The 19941-nt window shown below is 41.5% G+C and overlaps 1 protein-coding gene across 2 annotated transcripts in view; it reads left to right on the forward strand.

Moving 5' to 3' along the window:
* The window catches only part of GABRG3 (gamma-aminobutyric acid type A receptor subunit gamma3), a gene marked incomplete at both ends in the record, with an annotated part of 582744 nt that overhangs the window by 476340 nt on the left and 86463 nt on the right, over positions 1-19941 (forward strand). The window lies entirely within an intron of this gene.

Genomic DNA, 19941 nt, shown 5'->3' on the forward strand with positions numbered 1-19941 from the left:
TACCTGACTTCAAACTATTACTACAAAGCTATCATAGTAAAAACAGCATGGTATTGACACAAAAACAGACATATAGACCAATGGAGCAAAATAAAAAACTCAGAAACAAATCCACAGATGGCCAATTGATTTTTGACAAAGGGGCCAAAAACATACACTGGGGGGAGTGGGGGAGCCTCTTCTACAAATGGTGCAAAACTGGTTAACCATATGCAGAAAAACGGAAATAAGCCCCACTTTCTCACCCTGCACAAGAATCAATTCAAGATGGATCAAAGACTTGGAAATCAGAGCAGAGACCTTGAAGCTCCTTGAGAAAGGCATAGGTCCAGCACTGCAGCACATAGGCACGGGTAAAACTATGGAACCAGACAAGATGTCCATCCACAGATGATTGGATTACAAAACTATGGGGTTTTACTCAGCCATAAAGAAGAACAAAATTATGTCATTTGTGGAAAAATGGATGGAACTGGAGAACATTTTGCTAAGTGAGATTAATCAGTCACAAAAAGTAAAAAATCTGATGCTGTCCCTAATATGTAGAAGCTAGAGAGAAAAGGGTCATAGGAGAAACTCTAGACGAAGAAGAGAAACCATAGATGAGCAAATGAGGTGGCCTAACTGAGAGGGAAGAGAGAAATCCATCACGTGTATGATGTACGTTCATATACATGTCAAAGTCAGTCACCAAGTAAAACGTGAGAAGGAGGGAGGGGAGGGAAGGGGGTGGGAACAGGGGATGGGCGGAGTGAGTGAGGTGTGCGAGTGTGCCCCACCAGTGTGTACCCTGTTCAGATGTATGAATACAATGCACCAATAAAAAATTAAATTACTCAATTACTTAAAGTCATCATAAAACAAATATTAAGTGACAACTTTGGGGAGGTCTGGGGATATAACCTAGGGACCTTCTCTCTCCAAGCTAAACCTCTAGCCTTATTTTATTTTTATTTTGAAGCAGGATCTCACTAAGTTGCTTCTGAGGCTGGCCTCGAACCGCTTAATCTCCTGTGTTAGCCTCCCAAGTCCTGGCATTACAGGCCTTTGCCACTCCACCCAGTTAAGTGATCATTTTAGTGCTATTGTGGGATAAACCATGGACGTTAGCACAATAGGAATATGAAATTAGATCATCCTCTCCCTGTGTAAAGGAGCATAGCTTCTATTTTTCTGTGTGTTACAAGAAGCTGTATTTGTATCCCCCTGTTTTCAAAACACACTGTGCTCCCCACCACAACCACCTGCCTTGGCAGTCTGAGAAAGAAAGACCAAAGATTTTTACAGTGTTCTTTGGTTTTAAAACTTATGGGACACAGGTATAGGAAAAATAGAACAAATGCTTCTCATTTGTTTTGAGCATTTATTTCAAGTATTCATTTTACATGGCTTCTGAAAAATGACTGCAATTTTCTTTCTCAAAGAAATAGAATACCTCAGAGCGTCTAGAGTACACTGTCAGTTTCCTGGACCATGGTAGGACTGGATCTCTTGTGGGGTGTGTATCATGTCATCCTAAGTCTGTCAAGGGAAGTTACTGATCCTGTGAGCCGTGTGGCAGGCCCTTCACTGCCAGGCTTTAGATTTAGTTGGTAAAGCCCAGGCAGCTCAGGAGATAGACGGCTTTGTTTCTTCATGTTTGGCATGGAGAGCAGCCCTAGAAAGACCCCTCACTATTTAATGCCCATAAACTGCTGACCACGAAGCCATCAAGTGTTCACGGTGCATTCTCCCAGAATGAGGGTGGTGATATACATCTCTCCTCTCCAGGCATTACAGGACAGTTTCCTTAAGAGCTTGTTTTCAGATTCATTCTTTTTAATGAGAACCAAATCTGACCTGGAAATTATGTGGGTTTCCCAAGAGGGCAGGTGAAAGTCAGGTAAGCCCAGGCTTACCAAAGCCGCCACTGCATCTCTCCCCCTTGAACCTTCTACCTGTGCCTGTGACTTCCTGGGAAGAGGTAGCTACGTTCCTCCAGTTCACAGCAGTGATCACTCAGAGATGGAATTTTTTTTAAAGAAAAGTTTGAGACCAGGCTTGGGAGCTGCTGAATTAAATAGCTTTTAATAGGATTTGTTATTATGGGATGATAGTTGGCATCCATTCTAAGACCCATGGTGGATGGCTGAAACCATACCAATTAGTATATGGTTAGGATGCACTTTCACCTTTCCACATAAAGGGTACACTTTATGAGGGTTCACCTTATGGCTTCTTTTTGGTATATCAGTCACTGTTGAGTAAAGTAAATGCTACTTTATCAGAAGTAACTTTGATACTGAGTCAGTAAATCAGATAGCCATTTGACCACCCTGGTGAGTAATGAATGGGTGAAGTGTACAGTGTAGATCTGATTGACAGAGGGAAGACTTGTCCCTGGTGGAAGGGTGCACGATTCCATCATGCTGCCCAGAGCGACGCACCACGTAGGACGAATGAATTGCTGATTTCTGAAATTTCCCTCCTAATGTGTTTGCACTAAGTTTGATTATTGGTTACTAAGACTGTAAAAGGCAAATTCCTGGTTAAGGAAGGACTACTGCCCTCCCATCAGCCCTGAATGCCAAGCAGCGTACAGTGCGCTGATTTTCTCAACTTATTTTGCCATAGACTAAAGAAAAAAAGCAACAGCTGAGAATATACAAGGGGAAGTCTTCTACCAAAGGGAAGACCCACACAAGCAAACCCAGTCCATCTTGATTCTCCCCGAGATGACATGAAGCACCCAGGGAAGGAAGGAGGGTCTCCCCTCCACGGCGTGCGAGCGCTCACGGGGGAGGCAGTAGGCAGGGTTCTTGAGTCAGCCTCTCCCCCAGCTTGGCTCCCATTCATCTCATGCTGGTTTGCGGTCGACACTGACCTGCACATGCTCCATAGCAAAGATGCTTTGCATAACCACAGCCTCAGAAAGGTGGCTGGCAAATGAGGAGTGCGGAGGAGTGGTGGTCGAAAGATGGACCACACAGGCACAGGAGCGCACCTCCATTTTACAGCTCAGGTGACTGCATAAGTCACAGCTCTGCTTTCCTGGGCATAGCCAGGGAGGGGGAATTCACTGAGGGAAGCCAGCACGCACACCAGCATCCTGGAACAGACCTTACAGGAAGTCCCCTTACTCCGAACGCACTTGAGAAGCAGCTTGGCTCTTGCACGTAGTCAACGCTGGCTTCCAGTTTTCTCCCTCCTCCAGAACCTCCCAAACCATTTTTCAACCCTTTTCTGCAATATGAATCCATTTGTACAGAAAAAATTTACACGGTGAGGCTATAGATACTAACATTGTGTTATGTTTCAGAGAAACAGAGATCACTATTTCATTAATCCATCCTTCCCCGTCAAGTGGGAGACTTCATGCCGCCAGTGGGTCAGTCAATCAATGAAAATAGGAGCTGTCGAACGCCAAAACTGCGAGGCAGCTCTGCCCGCTTCTGAAAATACCATGCCTGCTGCAGGCCAGAGCCCCTTCTCCAACAGCCCCACCCCAGTGCTTCAGAGTGTGGCTGTATTTGAAGACAGGGCCTTTTAATGGAGGTAATTTGACACATAGGCCAATAAAACAAAATAGAAGACTCTCTATATTTATAGCCAGTTGATTTCTGACAAAGGTGCCAAAAGCATATGTTGGAGAAAGGACAGCCTTTTCAACAAATGTTAGGGAATCTGGTTATCCATTTGTTAAAGATTGAAATTAAACCCGAATCTCTCACCGTGCACGAGAGTCAACTCAAGATGGATCGAAGCCTAGAAACTGGACCAGAAGCTTTGCAATACTACAAGGGGCCCCAGGACCAACACCCCAACACAGAGCCACTGGTAGGAACTCCTTCAATAAGACCTCAAAGCTCCGGAGGTAAAACCAAGAACTAATAAAGGGATGTTATTAAATTAAAACACTTCTCTGCAGCAAGAGAAATCATCATGAGTCTAAAGAAAAAGGCTATAAAATAGAATAAGTTCTTAACCAGCTACTGCTCAGGTAGAAGACTAATATATAGAATATATACAACAAGCCTAAAAATTAACATAATAAACAAATCAACATAGACAATCAAACCAAATAGATGCTTCTCAAAAGAAGAAATACAAATGGTCAGTAAATACATGAAAAAAATGTTCAACATCATTATTAATCAGAGAAATATAAATCAAAACTAATTCTATTTTCATTTAGAATGTCAATTATCAAAAACACAATGACCGTTGCTGAAGAGGATGCAGGAACATAGAAATTCTGTTGGTCAGACTGTAATCTGGTACAGCTTCTACGAAGATCATTGTGAAGATTTATCAGAACGCTGGAAATGGAACCACTATATAACTCAACAATATGCCTCTGGTCATCTCTCCAAGGGAATTAAAGTCAGAATATTACAGTGGCACATGCATATCCATGTTCATAGCAGCACAAGTCCCAATAGCCAAATTGTGGAGCCAGCCTTTGTGTCCATCAGCAGATGAACGGGTCACACAGCTGTGGTATATACACACAGTGGAATCTTACTCAGCCATTAAAAAGAACACAATTATGTCATCTGCAGGGAAATGGATGGGTCTTGAGAATGTTATGCTGAGATCAGCCAGTCTCAAAAAATGAATAGGTGTCTGTTTTCTATCATAGGTGGAATCTAGGTAGAAATTGAGAACAAGGATAACCTCAAATAAAACAGCAGAGTCCTCAATGGAGTGACGGAAGAGGCTTAGGGAAGGGAGGAGGTGGTAGAGACATAAAGAAGGTAACATTTAAAATAATGCTAGGTGCATATATTAAGTTACCAATGCCAGTCTCAAAGACGTGTATGGGGAAGGGGTTGATATCTGGAGGGAAAAGTATTATATGTGTGTATATTCCCATCACTGTAAGCTTCACTGTGACATATAATTACAGTGCACCAGTAAAGCTATAAAGCAGAAAGAATATTTTTATTTATAGGAAGAATGAAATTAAGATAAGAGGGATACTCCAAAATTAGAAACATTAAATACTTAATAAAGTCATTTCACATTTAAAAAATGAGGCAAGAATGAAGTTGTCTATGCTGACGACTTCTCCTTTCATGAAAGATTCCTGCGCATGGAGTGCCATTTGATAACATTTCACCTGCACAAGGACTTCTTGAAAAGTCATGGAAGTCCTCTGACACCTTGCCTCTTCTTTATCAACCAAGTTCATGTAATAAGATTTTACATCTTTTGATATCATTTCGACAGTGTCGGCAGAGTATTCACCAGCAGTAGATGCCATCTCAGGAATCCAACTTTCTTTCCTAATTCTTTAGAAGCATCTCCTCATTTCTTACAGTTTCATGATGAGATCGTAGCAGTGTAGTCACATCTTCATGACCCACTTCTACTTCTAGCTCTCTTGCTGTTTCTTCCATGTCTGAGAAATCACTCTCCCGATGGAAGTCTTGAACATCTTGACATCACCCACGAGTGCTGAAACCAACTTCCAAACTCCAGTGAATGTTGGTACTTTGACCTCCTGCCTGTGACTGGAGAGCTCTTACTGCTATCTAGAATGGTGAATTCTTTCATCAATTTTTCCATTTACATTGCCCAAAACCAACAGAGGAACCATTATCTATGGTAACTAAAATAGTCTCATGAAACAAACTTCTGAAAGTAGAACTTATTTCTTAACCCATAAGTTGCAAAATGAAAGTTGTATTTTCAGGCCTAAAACAAGCTGAATTGCGTTGCCCATTCTCATCAGGGATCCTGGGTGTTCAGGTACATTGTCAGTGAGGAGTTATATGTTGAAAGAAATCTCTTGTTCTGTGCAGTGGGTCTCAGCAGTCAACCTGCAATGTTCAGTAAATCATGTTGTGAACTGGAATGCGATCATGCAGGTTTGGTGGTTTCCTTCATGGAGCTCAAGCAGAATATGAGTAGTAAGGCCTCTAGAACACTGACATGGTAAATGAGCATTCTCTCAAACTTGGGGTCGCTAGCTGGTGAGCTTCCAATCAGAGAGTCATCCTGTCCTTTGGAGCTGTGCGGCCAGGTTGGCTCTCCCTCTTCACCTGTGAGAATCTAGATGGCCTCTTCTTTTAGCAGAAGGCTACTGTGTCTACATGGACCGTCTCTTGTTGGATGCATGCACATTCATCAGTTGTCTTAGCTGGCTCTTCTGGATCCAGCAGTTTCCACAACAATTTCTACATCGACACTTTTGCTTCGGCTTAGACTTTCACGATACAGGGATGTTTCTTTCCTTAAGCCTCCACAAACCAACCTCTGTTAGCGCCGTGCTCTCCTTAGGCAGCATGGCTTTCAGCCTTACTAGGATCAAAGGGTCTGCCTGGACTATTAGTCTTAAGCTCGAGAGAACGAGGTGGTTAGTTTGGTCTCCTATCCACACCAATACATATTTTCTGTGTTAATATAAGGCTGCTTCACATCTGTATAACTTGTGTGTTCCCTTGCTGTATCACTTTTAGTTTCCTTCAAGAATTTTACCTTCACATTCTCAACTTGGCTGGCTGGTGCAGGAGGCTGAGACTTTCATCCATCTCTTTTTCAACATGCCTTCATCCCTGTGCTCAATCATTTCTAACTTTCGAAGGAAAATGAGAGATGAGTAACCCTTCCTCACACTTAAAAAAATAGAAGCCCCTGTAAGATGACTAATTTGCCTAATATTATTATGAGTGTGTCTCTGGAAATATGGAGGACTCAGTGGAGGGAGAGAGAGTAGGACACACAGCTGGCCAGTGGAGGACTCAGAGGACTGACATCAGTTAAAGTTACTGTCCTAGTTGGAAGTGGTTCATGGCATCCTGAAACAATTACAACAGTAACATCAAAGGTCACAGGTCACAGGCCAACATAACAGATATAGTAATGATGAAATATTGTCGGAACTACCAAAATGTAGCAGAAAGACACCACGTGAGCACATGCTGTTAGTCAAAGGGCGGAACAGTCGAAACGATGCTATGTATGCATACAGAAATTTACCAATTTCAATCTCAAAGACATGTGTGAGGAGGAGGAGAGAGAGGGTGGGACTTGGAGGCACGTGCTACAAGAGTTGTATGTGTGTATGTTTCTCTATATCCCAATATGATGCATGAAAAAAGAAGACAATTGTGCTTACAAACATGCTCAGTGCAGATTTGCCACACACTTTCTATCTATAAAAAAAAAAACCAACTCATTACCTGTAAAATGTAATAAAATGAGGTGTGCCTGTATTGTTTCAGCTTGGCTACATGATGTGGTCATGGCTCAGAACTAGAAATACCAATCACAACTTTACTCAAAAGCCATTTAGAGTGGTTTCTGACAAGCCAGACAGCAGGCTCTGGATAGAGCAGCATGTCGTGGCTCAGCACATCTTCCACTGTCCCAGGCAGGGAAGCTCCAGAGAGAAGGATCTGTCAGTGGTGGTTGAGGGCAGTTTTAGTAGATGGTGTTTTGGAAACATGCTCCAGGTCCCTCCTGACAGCTGTACACTTTCTTCTGGTGGCCAGGGAGCACTGCTGTGAGAGAAGGGTTTCTGGAATCAGCACCGAGACTTTGGTCAGTGGCAGCTCCCAGGGAGAATGCATCTGTCCCCTCCCGATGCCCCTGTGAACGCTGCACATCCTCTGGGGGCTCCCCTGCTCCACTCTGTCCTCCAGGCCTGGATTTGCTCTGATAGGCAGTGCTGAACCCTCTAGGGGGCCGCCAGGCCTGCACCCCCTCTGCCTACCTGAGGTGCAGAGACAGAGTGCGCATCTCCCACGGCCGCCCTGGCTGTGCACTGACCCACGCAGAAGCATCACGACTCAGCTCTTGCCCACCGTGCAGACTACAGTCCACGCTGTCTCTGCCCTTCCCTGCTTCACTGAGCTGAAGCACTGTGCTTGATTTTGCATCTAAATCTGCCTGCTCCTACCTGAGCCCCTCCTCACCCCCACTCCCCAGTAGCTTTTCTAAGATTTCCTTTAAAGTCTCCCTCTGCTTCAGTACTTGACTCAGAGTGTAGTTGCTGCTCCCAAGCCTAGCAGTGTGTCTTGTGCATGCACGCACACACACACACACACACACACACACACACACACACAGATTGGCACTTTGGTTAAAATGACACAACTTATAGATCACCTTGGTGTAAATGGATGCCTTAGTTTGTGTGCATCCAGGAGCAAACCCACAGACACGTGCAGATACTATCTGGAGTGTGGAAGAAGCACCATTGGAGGAGCATTGTCTGAGACTGGAGGAGGCAGGAAGGGAACGGGAGGCAGCGGAGGAAGGGTGCATCATTGAACAGGTCACCAGTCCAGAGTGCTGGTGACTCAGGGACTCGGGGCCCAGCACAGCTCAAGTGCTTCGAAATTCTTCCTTGGAACATTAGTTCAACAGCTCTGGAGACTGGGTGAGAGCTGCCCCCAAAGCAATAATCCCTGAGTCTCCTTACTCCTCTGGTCACGCCACAAATAAGCAAAGCAAGATCGGATAGCCACAGATGAGCAAGCGATGGTGGGAGGCTGCAAGTTCATATCTGATAGGATGGGGTGGGGATCCCACAGAGGGCTGCAGTTGATCTCTGCTCTAAAGCAACTTTCCCATTCATGAACATGAGCTGCAGTGCATGAAACGCTTGCATTCTCTTTGTCTCTAAGTTTCATTTTGAATAGCTTCAGTTAATTTAGTAGTACAAAACCAAAATTTTTAATTATCTTAAAAATGGCACCTTTTAGGCTTTTCTCATTATTACTATCAGTGCACAAAATAAGATCGTATGAAAAGAATGTATTGTTTATTTTTATTATCCACTTTACTTCTATCTCCACAAATTAATTCTTGCTGTTCTAGAATTTTATGGAACTAGACTCGTAAGTATAGACTCGTCTGAACTTGCACTCTTGCCACTCAATACTTTTGAAATTTATCATGTTATTACATATAAAAGTGAGCCATTTCATTTTTGTTCCCAAATGGTCCTTTCTAGTGTAGATGTACTACAATTTGTCGACCAATTTCTGGTTGATGGTGAGCTGGATGGTTTCCAGCTTTGAGAAATAAAGCTACAAAAAGTTGCATGTACAAGTCTTCTTTGCATGGGCATAATTTTGCGACTCTCCTTGGTAAATATGTGGAAGTTAAATTGTTCTCTCTACTGTGAAGTTGTGCCTAATTTTATAAGAAACTGTCCAACAGTGATGCACAGCAGCTTACCATTTTGCATTCCCACCAGGAATGTCATTTAGATCAGAGCCATTTGAGTAGATTTGTAGTGGGTCTCTTTTTAATTTTTACTTGTATCTTTCAAAGAGCAGAAGTCATTAATATGGGGAAGACCAGTGTATGAAAATTTTTCTTGATAATCAATTATTTTGATATTCTGTAATAAGTAATTTTACCCTGTATTAAGGCAGTAAACATCTTACCCTGAACTTTCTTCTTGGAGGTGTAAGGCTAGAAAACCTACAAATCTAGTTAAATGTTTTATGTTATATGAAATAAGAACCACAGTTCATTTCTTTAAAAAAAAGACTATTCATTCCACCATTGTTTTATGTTGGCCCATTGTGTTGAAAATAAATGTGTGTAAACATAGTTCTAGGCTCTGTTGCAGTGTGCTGGTCCACTCTCCCATCCTTACTCCAACATGTCTTCACTTCTGTGCATGACAGCAGTCATGACATCCAACTTTCATCTCTCTCTCTTTATTTTTTGAAATTGTTTTGGCCATTCAAGGTCCATTACATTTTCATGTAACCTTAAGCTTTCCAATGTTTACAAAAATGCCTGCAGGGTTTTTGGTTGAGATGACATTAAATTCATAGGGCAATTTGCAGGAAATTGGGAACTTAAAAGCAATGAGAATTTTGGCCCATTTAGTTGATAACATCTCTCCATTCAGTTAGATCTTTAATTTTCCAAATAATGCTTAGTGGACATGCCTTGCAGCAAATGTTTTGTTCATATAATCCCTAATTATTTTTTATTTATTGCAAGCATATATAAGATGGCACTTTAAATTTTATTTTAATTGCTAATGTAGAAATACAGCTGATTCTCATTTACTGACCATGTAACCATGACATTGTTAAGTTGTATTGATTTAAGGATTAGTTTGTAAATGCATTACTGTTTTCTACATACAGACTTGTGTTTTCCCTCTGTTATAACCTACATGATTTTTATTTCTTTTATTTGTCTGAATGGACTTGCAGGACTGTCCAGCACATTGCTGAATCCGAGCGCAGGAGACAGCTTTTCTTTGCTTATTAGTTTTCCACCATGAAGTACAATGTTAGCTGTAAGGACTTTGTCAATGTCCTTTATCAAGTTAAAGAAATAGCTCTATCCCAAATTTCCTTGCAGTTTTTATAATGAATTGATGCCGCATTCTGTTAAATGCCTTTTCCTTGTCTACTAAGTTGATCTTACTGTTTTCTGGGTTTTTTTCTATTACTAAGATATTTTCACCCATTCCTCTACAGATTGATATCATTTCAGTTGGTCATGATATATTATCATTTTTACATATTGCTATAATCAAATAGCTAATATTTTGTTAAGCCCTTTATGGCAAATTTCTTGGAATCCTTTGTTTGGATCTGGTCACATGGTAATGCTGCCCACAAAAACTGAGTTGGGAACAATTGATTTTTTTCTTTTAAACTTGTAAAAGAACTTACTGTTTTTTAATAAATTCTTAAGAGGTTAGACTAGCTTCTCCAATCATGCTGCTCAAATCCTCTGTCTGTGTAGTAATTTTATGTCTATTTATTCAGAGTCTCCATTTGGTTTTATAAATTGAGACTTTACAAATTACAAAGCTGTGTTACCAGGTTTATGCAAATTTAGAATTATCAAAACTCTCCCAAGTGGAAATGTTTGCCGTTACTAAATGTTCATTCGTTTTCTCTTAAAATCTACACGTTATAGTGCTATTGCCAATACACACACTTCACCTTGAATAATGGTGGCGGGATTTACTTTTTGCTTCTACTTTACTTCCAACTTCCTTTATATTTATATAATAGGTATGCTTTTAAGTTGATTTTTACAGTTTTTAAAAGTCCAATCTGATAAGTACTCTTTTGTCTACAGATAACAGTCTTTCATTATATAATTAATATCTGTTTTTATTAACTATTGACTTTTTAATTGGCCCAACTTTTCTTCATCTTTATCATCTCCTTATATTCTCTTAAATAGATGCTATTTCCTTGGTATGTTTACCTCTTGTATTGTCTTGGTAGTTTTTCAGTGTCTTTGATTATTTTAGAAGTCATCTTATGGATTAGGACAAACCTCAATGGCTTATCAAGAACTGGTGATACTTGATATGCGTTCCTTACTTTTAGATAATGAAAAGACCATGGGGCACTTTAACCCCATGGATTCTTGTTTGCTTGCTATGGTGTTGTAGTTGTGCATTTTAATTCTATGTGCACTAAATTTCTGCAGTGCATCATTACTGACTTGTAAGTCAGCATTTTATCTTCCAGTACCTGCACCCTGTCATACCTTGCTGCATGCCAAAGTGCCTCCTTTTACCCGAACAAAAATATTTGGTTTCAGGTGCACAGATTTCCTTGGTTAATATTTCCCTAGCAATGTCTTTACTTCAGTTCTTTAAGATTGTTTGTTTGATGTAAAACTCCAGATTTGCAGAAACTTTGATCACTTTCAGTATTTCATGTAATTGTTTTGTGATTTTCACTTTCAAGTCTACGAGTTAGCAGTCAGTCTTGTTGTCGCTTTAAAAGCAGCTATCATTTTCTCTAACAGCTTTAAGTGTTTCTCTGTCCTTTGTTTTCAGCAGGGAAACTATGATGTATCTATATGTGGTTTAAATCTATACATCAATTTTACTTATTTTTCACATAGTTTATTTAATATATGACTTTATAAATCCTTTCAGTTTTAAAAAATCCTCCCCACTGTTATTTCCAATATTGATTCATGCCCATTAATCTGCATTCCCTCTTGGATTACAAATGCAGGCAAGCTAGGTTTTTCACTATAGCCTCCATCAATGATTAATTAATTATTAGTTCTGCCTCAATACTTTTCTTGTGGCAATGGGGACTGAACCCAGGGTTATTTACCTCCAAGCTATACCCCCAGCCCTATTTTATTTTTATTTTAAAACAGAGTCTTGCTGGATTGATGAGAGTCTCACTACTTACTGAGACTGTACATGAACCGCAATCCTCCTGTCTCAGCCTCCTGTCTCCTGGAATGTAGGTGTGCACCACTACACCCAACTCAGTTAGTAACTTGACTCTCAATTACAAGTTTAGGATTTCTGTATGTTCTAAGTCAGTGCCACTTTACTGAGCTGTGCCTGATATGCTACCAAACTCATCCAATGTGCCGGACGTGGTGGGCAGTGGGCACGCTTGTAATCCCCTCGCTTGGGAGGAGGAGACAGGAGGATCGCACAGGTTCGAAGCCAGCTACGCTGGCTTAAGAGGCCCTGTTTCCAAATAAAAAAGTATAAAAGTAGGTCTGGGAGTGTAGCCCGGAGGTAGAAGGGCTTCCAAGAACCCCAGTACTACCAAAAAAAAAAAAAAAAAAAAAAAACCTCATCCAATGAGTTCTTAATTTTAATTTTATATTTTTACTGCTTTTATACATTGTTTATTTTCCTATCAAAATTATTAATTATTAATCTTATAATCTGTTACTTAATTATATTAAGGATAACTAATAAATTATCCATTTATTTAAAAGTAAAAAACTAATAATTGCAATGTTTAAACTCCCCGCAATTCCTGTCTGTCTGTCTGTCTGTCTTTCTTTCTTTCTTCTTCTTTCTTTCTTTTCTTTCTTTCTATCTTTCTTTCTTTTTGTCTGCTGTGTATTTTTTGGTATCGTTGTTTTCTCTATGATTATATGTTCAATTCTTTGTCTATAATATTGTTATTGAAATATAATTTATAAGCTGTATAATTCACAATTTTTTTTTCTGGTCCTGTGGAGAGGCCCCAGGATCTTATGTATGCAAGGCCAGCACATTGCACTGGTCTACATCCCCAGCTTTTTGAATTATTTTGAGACAGAGTCTTGATAAATTGCCCGTTCTGACCTTAAATATTTTTTATGGTACTGGGGATTGAATCCAGGGGCATTCCACCTTCGAGTTACTTCCCCAGCCCTATTTTTTATTCTTTATTTTGAAAAAGTGTCTCACTAAGTTGTGGAGGGACTCACTAAGTAGCTGAGGCTGGCTGAGAACCTAAGATTCTTCTGTCTCAGCCTCTCACATACTGGGATTACAAGCATGTGCCACCACGCCCAGCCTGACCTTTAATTTTTAATCCTCTCGCCTTAGTTTCCTGAGCTGTTGGAAATGTAGGTATGAGCCATCATGAATCACCTATTTAATGTAAGTAAGTCAACAATGTTTAACATGTTCATAAAACTCACAACCTTCACAATAACAAAATTTAGAAAACACCTACTATTTCCCCCAAATGCCCAGTCCATTCGTGGATGCCTCCCATTAATCCCAACTCCCCACCCGAGGCAAACGCTCCTCTTTCGTTTCCATAAATGTGCCTGTTAGGAGCACTCATGAGAGGAGCCACGCGTGCTGCCTTTCATTCCTGCTTTCCTCCGTGTAGTCTACTCCTACTCAAGATGAACAAGAATCCGTTGTCTGTACCTCATGCTCCCCTCAAAGCACACAGTAGCCACGAGGGTGTTATTGTAAACATGGTAGCAGAGTTGAGTTGAGTCTAGATGAGGCTCCTGGACATGAGGAGCAGGTAGCTCATGTTTAGATAATGCCAAATCCTCTTAGAATAATGAAAAAATTCTCCTTAAGCAATGCAAAGTCTCTAAGACCCACAACGGCCTTGGTTATTTACTTATTTATGTTTTTTGCTTCACTACTGATATTTTAGAAATGTCAATGCTTTCTCACCTGGGTCAAGGTCAAAAATGCACGTTCTGATGGATTGTACCCCACACACAGACACACAGTGTCAAGGGCTTCTCTGCATGGAGTCAACCCTATAGCAACCTCCTAGACACAAGGCCCTGTGACCTCGACGTCACACCCACAGCTCCCTGTGGTCTTCACACTCGGACAGGATGTCCCAGGCAGCTGCTGCTTCTCTGAGGCTGTGGATGTTCTTGTCCTCATTTACTAAAGCAGAACAGGGCCCCAGGGAGGTATATCTTGTACTGTGGAATGGGGCATGACATGTCCACCTCTGACAAAGGAGAGGGCTATGCTGTGCTCATCTGAGGGGAAACTGTCCTTCAGTGAGACGTACTCTCTGAGTTAGAAATCCAGCATGATCGTGGTTCTGGGCTGTCTGATGAGTGGCACCTTGCAGGCAGCAGCCAGCAGTACTGAGCAGGCTCGCCAGCCCCCACCATGCCCAGGAGCAGGTCTGAGAGCTGCAGACCAGCATCAAGTCCTGGGCGAGAACAGAAAATCTAGGGCAGTGCAGTGGAAGGGCCCACGGACTTGGCAGGTTGGTTATTCCAGAAAAATGACTTTCTGACAGATATGAAAGGACGCCATTCAAATATTTATATATTTTGTTATTTTTATTGGTGCACTTTAGTCTCACATCATGCTGTAGATCAGACAGAGTGACGGGGATACGCCTGCACTAGGCACTTGTGAGCTTTCCCGGCTCCCCCCCACTGCCCTTTCCCTTATGGGATGCCGAGATCGGTACTGGTATCTCACATTTGTATAGAGCATCAATGGAAGCGTCTCCTTTGTTAACTCCCCACCCTCTCCTAGACCTCCTGCCCTGCTCTATTGAGCTCTCACCTTCATTACTCCAAGTCCCTTGTTTTATTTATTCATTATTTTTTGCAAAATCACATTTTCCTATAGGAAGCACTTATTTAAAAATAAGATATTAATTGGTACTCTATTAGAAGATTTGTAAAAAAAATATGAGGAGTATTTGGGAAAGGGATATGCTCTAAAACAAAGACAACATGTGAGGGAGAGAGGACCTGGGCAGTAGAAAAGACAGCACTGCCTCCCTTCCTGCTCTGAAGGGCCCTGCATCCTCCCAGCCACCTGGGGATTCTGGGATTCCATGCTGGGGCAGGGCTATCACAGCCCCAGGCCTCCTCTCCCCCCAGGAGACCCTTCCAGGGTCGGCTTCAGGGAGAGCTTTGCTCTTCCTGGTTCACAGATGGCTGCCTTCTTTCTGTGTGCTCCTGTACCACAGGGCAGGCAGGTTCACAGATGGCTGCCTTCTTTCTGTGTGCTCCTGTACCACAGGGCAGGCAGGCAGGCTCCCTGGACTCTCTCCTGTCAGGGGCACTGATCCTCTCATGAGCGTCCATCCTCACAACCTTAAACCCATTCACCTCTCAAAGACCCCATTCCCAAATACTTTTCCCAGTGGACAATGAATGGGAAGTGGGGCACAAATCAGTACCTACCACTCAACTCAATGGTATGAGCCAACATTTACAATCCATGGGACTGGTTGACTAAGGCGTTTTTTTAAAGATTTTTTTAAATTTTTATGTGGATCATCTTGGCATACATTCACACAGTGCTTGGTACCCTCCCCCTCACTATTCCCCTTCCCCTCTCCCAACAATGAGTGTTCAGATTTACCATGCTACATTCACACTTAGACACATATTCGAATGTAGCTCCTACATTAATCAACCTCAGTCTTCTTCCTCTCCTACCCTTCCCTTCTGGCTTTGCTGAGGTTTCCCCTACATTACCTGGAGTCCCTCTGGTATCCCTAATACTCCCTAGTTTGGGCATATTAGAGAAAACATATGTCCCTCCTCTTTCTATGCTTGGCTGATCTCACTTAACATAATGTTCTCCAGGTCTTTCCATCTTCTTGCAAATGACATGATTTTGTTCTTTATTGCTGAGTAGAATTCCATTGTGTGTATTTCCCATAATTTTGCAATCCATTCATCTGTTGATAGAGACCTAGGTTGGTTCCATATTTTGGCTATTATGAATTACACTGCTATGAACATGGGTATGCATATGTTACTCTAGTTCTCTGATTTTAACCCCTTTGGACTAATACCCAGGAGTGGTAAAGCCGGATCATATGTTGGATCCATTTCCAGTTTTCTAAGGAATCTGCACACTGATCTCCATAGTGGCTGAACTAGTTTGAACTCCCATCAGTAGTGTAAAGGAGTTCCTCTTTCCCCACATCCTCACCAGCATTTGTTGTTATTTGACTTCTTTATGCTTGCCACTCTGATTGAAGTTAGATGGAATCTCAGCGTAGTTTTGATTTGCATCTCCCTGGTGGCCAGTGATGTTGAACATCTTTTCATGTACCTATTGGCCCTTTGTATCTCTTTTTTTTTTGTGAAGTATCTATTAAGTTCAGTGGCCCATTTCCTTCTTTCTTTTTTTTTTGTGGGGGGGGGTGGAGGGGAGGATCTGGGGATGGAACCCAGGCGCATTTGACCTCCAAGCTACACCCCCTGCCCTATTTTTTTATTCTTTATTTTGAACCCGGGTCTCACTGAGTTGCAGAGGGCCTCACTAAGTAGCTGAGGCTGCCCACAAACTGCAATCCTCCAGTCTCAGCCTCCCAAATGCTGGGATTACAAGCGTGTGCCAGTGCGCCTGGCTGCCCATTTCTTGATTGGGTTTTTTGTTTTGCTAGTGTAGAGTCTTTTGAGCTCTTTTTATATTCTGGATATAAGCCCTCTCTATCAGAGTGGTGGCTGGTAAAGATAACTAAGGCTTTTATAACAAAGTACCAAAGGCCATGTGGCTCAAACGGCAGGAATGTTCTGCCTCACTGTTCTGGGGGCTGGAATAGAAAATCATGCTCTTGGTTCCTTCTTAAGACTCGGGTGTGGATGTGTCCCAGATCTCGCTGCCCTGCTTACAAGTGGCCCCACTCTGTGTGTGTGTGTGTGTGTGTGTGTGTGTGTGTGTGTGTGTGTATTTACTAATTATTACTGTTTATTATGGAGTACAGTGCACTAGCATGCACTGCTTATTTTTAGAAAGTGTTTTTCTTCTACAAGTATCTCTGTGCAACTTCCCCCTTTTTATATGAACACTGGTAACACTGGATTAGCGCCTACCCTAATGACCTCATTATAACTTGATTACCTAAAAAATTTTAAAAACCCGCTTTCAAAGTAGGTCATGTGCTAGGTCAAGTATTAGGGGTTAGGACACCAGCATAGAAGATTTTGTAGGAAACAAATCAGTCCATAATAACCATTCTAACTATGCTTCCTTTCAAACTGAATTCTTAACAATGTCCCCTCTTCACTGGCCTTAAAAATCTATGACTGCCTACTTAGAAATAAAATTTAAAGATAATTTTTAAAAACCCAACATAATACTCTGTCACATAAAAGAAAAGATAGATAACTTTAGATAAGGTAACAAGGATCCCCTTTGTTTAACATCTGGCAGGACAAGGAAGGGCCAGGGAAGGCCCCTCAGTACCTTGGCTTCCTGTCAGCGCAGCGACTGGAAACCCAGCGTGATCCAGGTGTGCCGACCCCGAGATCGGAGACCTCGGCCCATGTCTCCTCCATGAGGACATGTGCAAAATGGTCAACAGCTGATGGCTGATTTCAAAGTGGGTTGAAACATAATCTGCCCTCTGTTTATGCATCAGTTATATTTCTGAAAGGGGAAGGATAAAACCAGGCTGTTTTGAAATAGTAAATAAACAAAGATGGGTTTTTTAATGTTTTTTTTTTAACTTGCCTCTTCTTTGGACATTTAAAAGTTAGGAGATAGAAGATGTCCATCAACCTTCTATCCCTCCTAATACATGCCAGTTGTGTCCCTAAGCACTGGGGAAGCCATCTGGATCCAGATACCTCTTGAGTGAGCCCTGCTCCACTGGGCACTGCTGACTGTTGCTCCAGGTAAAGTTTACATCTTTGGAACTACTAGGTCCTGGTGGAAATTTTGGAGCAGACTGAATTAAGCATTGTTTCAATTATGTCAAGTTTATTATATTTTTTTAAGGAGCAGAAGTTATTCCCAACTTCTTGACACTTTTTGTTTTGGCTTTAAAGGAAATGATGCTTAAAATATTAGCCTCATAGCTTGCTCAACAAAATGCAGCTCTGAGTTGTCATTCCAGTTATTGCTAATTGTGGACACAAAAGAGGAAATAATTACGGTGAGACTCATAGACCTGGGGTGGTCTCACCTAGCATCAGGGACCTTTATAAAATGGAAAACGGGGAGTTGCTCAAGGTTTTTAATTAGAAAAATTATAAAACTTCTTTTTGAGAAAAAATTTTGGAGTATTCAACTTGGGAGAATGCGTGATTATAAAGATGAATTAGAAGGGACTTGCAAAGTTCAGAGGAGAATTGGAAAGGGTCAGAACCATGACAGGAGTAACGGGGTTTAGCAGGTAGGGACTCAGTCTGGACTCACACATCCTGATGATTTAATTAAAGGACAAATGGAAGACGCCTGACATCTTTGCCTTCATCTCTGGAGAGATTGTAATGTTTCAACCCAAAGAAAGGGGCGATGGCGATGATGGTGACTAGCAAGAACACAGACAATTCAGTTCGGTTGCCATTGTTTAATTGGCTTCTTTGGTATTTTTAGTATTAGATTTTGAGCTCTTGATATGTTTTATATATGGCTTTTGTCAAATGGGTAGGTGGGAAAGATCATGAAAGTTTACAAAATTGGCAGCTCCAATCTAAAAAATGTTTGAGGGGAGAGAGAGGGAGGGAATATTTTGTGGGGAGGGTAACAAGTTGGGTGCATGTATTTTTCTAACACTCTGCACCCCAAAATGATGTAAAATTACAATTCACCCAACAAAATAAGAATACAAGTAATAATAACTATTGTTGAGGATGTAGGGTAAAAGGCGTCTAAAGATGCTATTAATGGGATTATGAATTAGAACAACCACTCTGTTGATCAGTATAGAGTTTACTCAAAAGACTAAGAATGGAACCACGGCATAACCCAGCTAAAAGACTCCTTGGCGTCTTTTCAAAAAATTAAGGTCAGAATACTATTCTGATACATAAATGCACATGCTTATAGCAGCACAGCCCATAATTGCCAACCTCATTGTCTGTCCACAGAGAAAGAGATAAAGCAAATGGGGTGTCTAAACATAACGGAGTTTTACCTCAGTTATAAATAAGAACAAAATTGTGTCTTTTAGGACAAAATGGGTAGAACTAGAAAAAAATCTTGCCGATTTTGTTAAACCAGATTCAGAAGGCATTGCAAGTTTTCTCTCATGGAAGCTAGAAAGGAAAAGGAGAAGGAGAAGCTTGTGAAAGTTAGGAGAGAGGCCAATGGGCAGTCGGCAGGGAGGAGGGGAGGAGCAGGGAGGGCACAGGCCGAGTCACCTCACGTGCATGTGCGAATGGGCCACTACAAATCTCAGTATCACGTATAACGTAAATGTACCAGTAAAGAACTTAAAAAGAAAAGGCACAAAAATGAGAATTAAATAGGATCTTATTCTAAAAGCTAATGAATTTGGCTTTAGACCCATTGAAACAAGTGTCTTTACACTTTCTAAATGGAAACAGCACAAATCAAATCTGGAATTTAGGTGACTGGGGCCCAGTATAGATTTCGGAAGCTTTATTTCATAGGATACAGCAGAATCTGGCATAGAGGAGCACACTGAAGGAGCACTTGCAAATGTACCCCATTTGCATTTGAATACCAGTTATGACATAATTATCCACACAATCATGCCTGAAAAATATAGTTTGAGTGCACTTGCATGACACTAAGAGTTGATGATACTACATTACATGTTCTAAAGAGCCCTGATTCAAGTCCATTTGGCAAGCTTTGATGAGTGCACACCACATAATCCCTGTCAGGGAGTATAGAACAGGGAAAAGGCAGGGATTTCTGTGGGGTCCGATGGCACATCATGTATACACACACTGCACATGGTAGGTAGTCTGGAGATGTCTGTCGATCGACAGGATCGCACCCCAAGAGCCTGTGGAACTATAGCAAATGCAAGAAAC

Source organism: Muscardinus avellanarius (assembly GCF_963383645.1).
Source record: "Muscardinus avellanarius genome assembly, chromosome: 3".
NCBI classification, from domain to species: Eukaryota; Metazoa; Chordata; class Mammalia; order Rodentia; family Gliridae; genus Muscardinus; species Muscardinus avellanarius.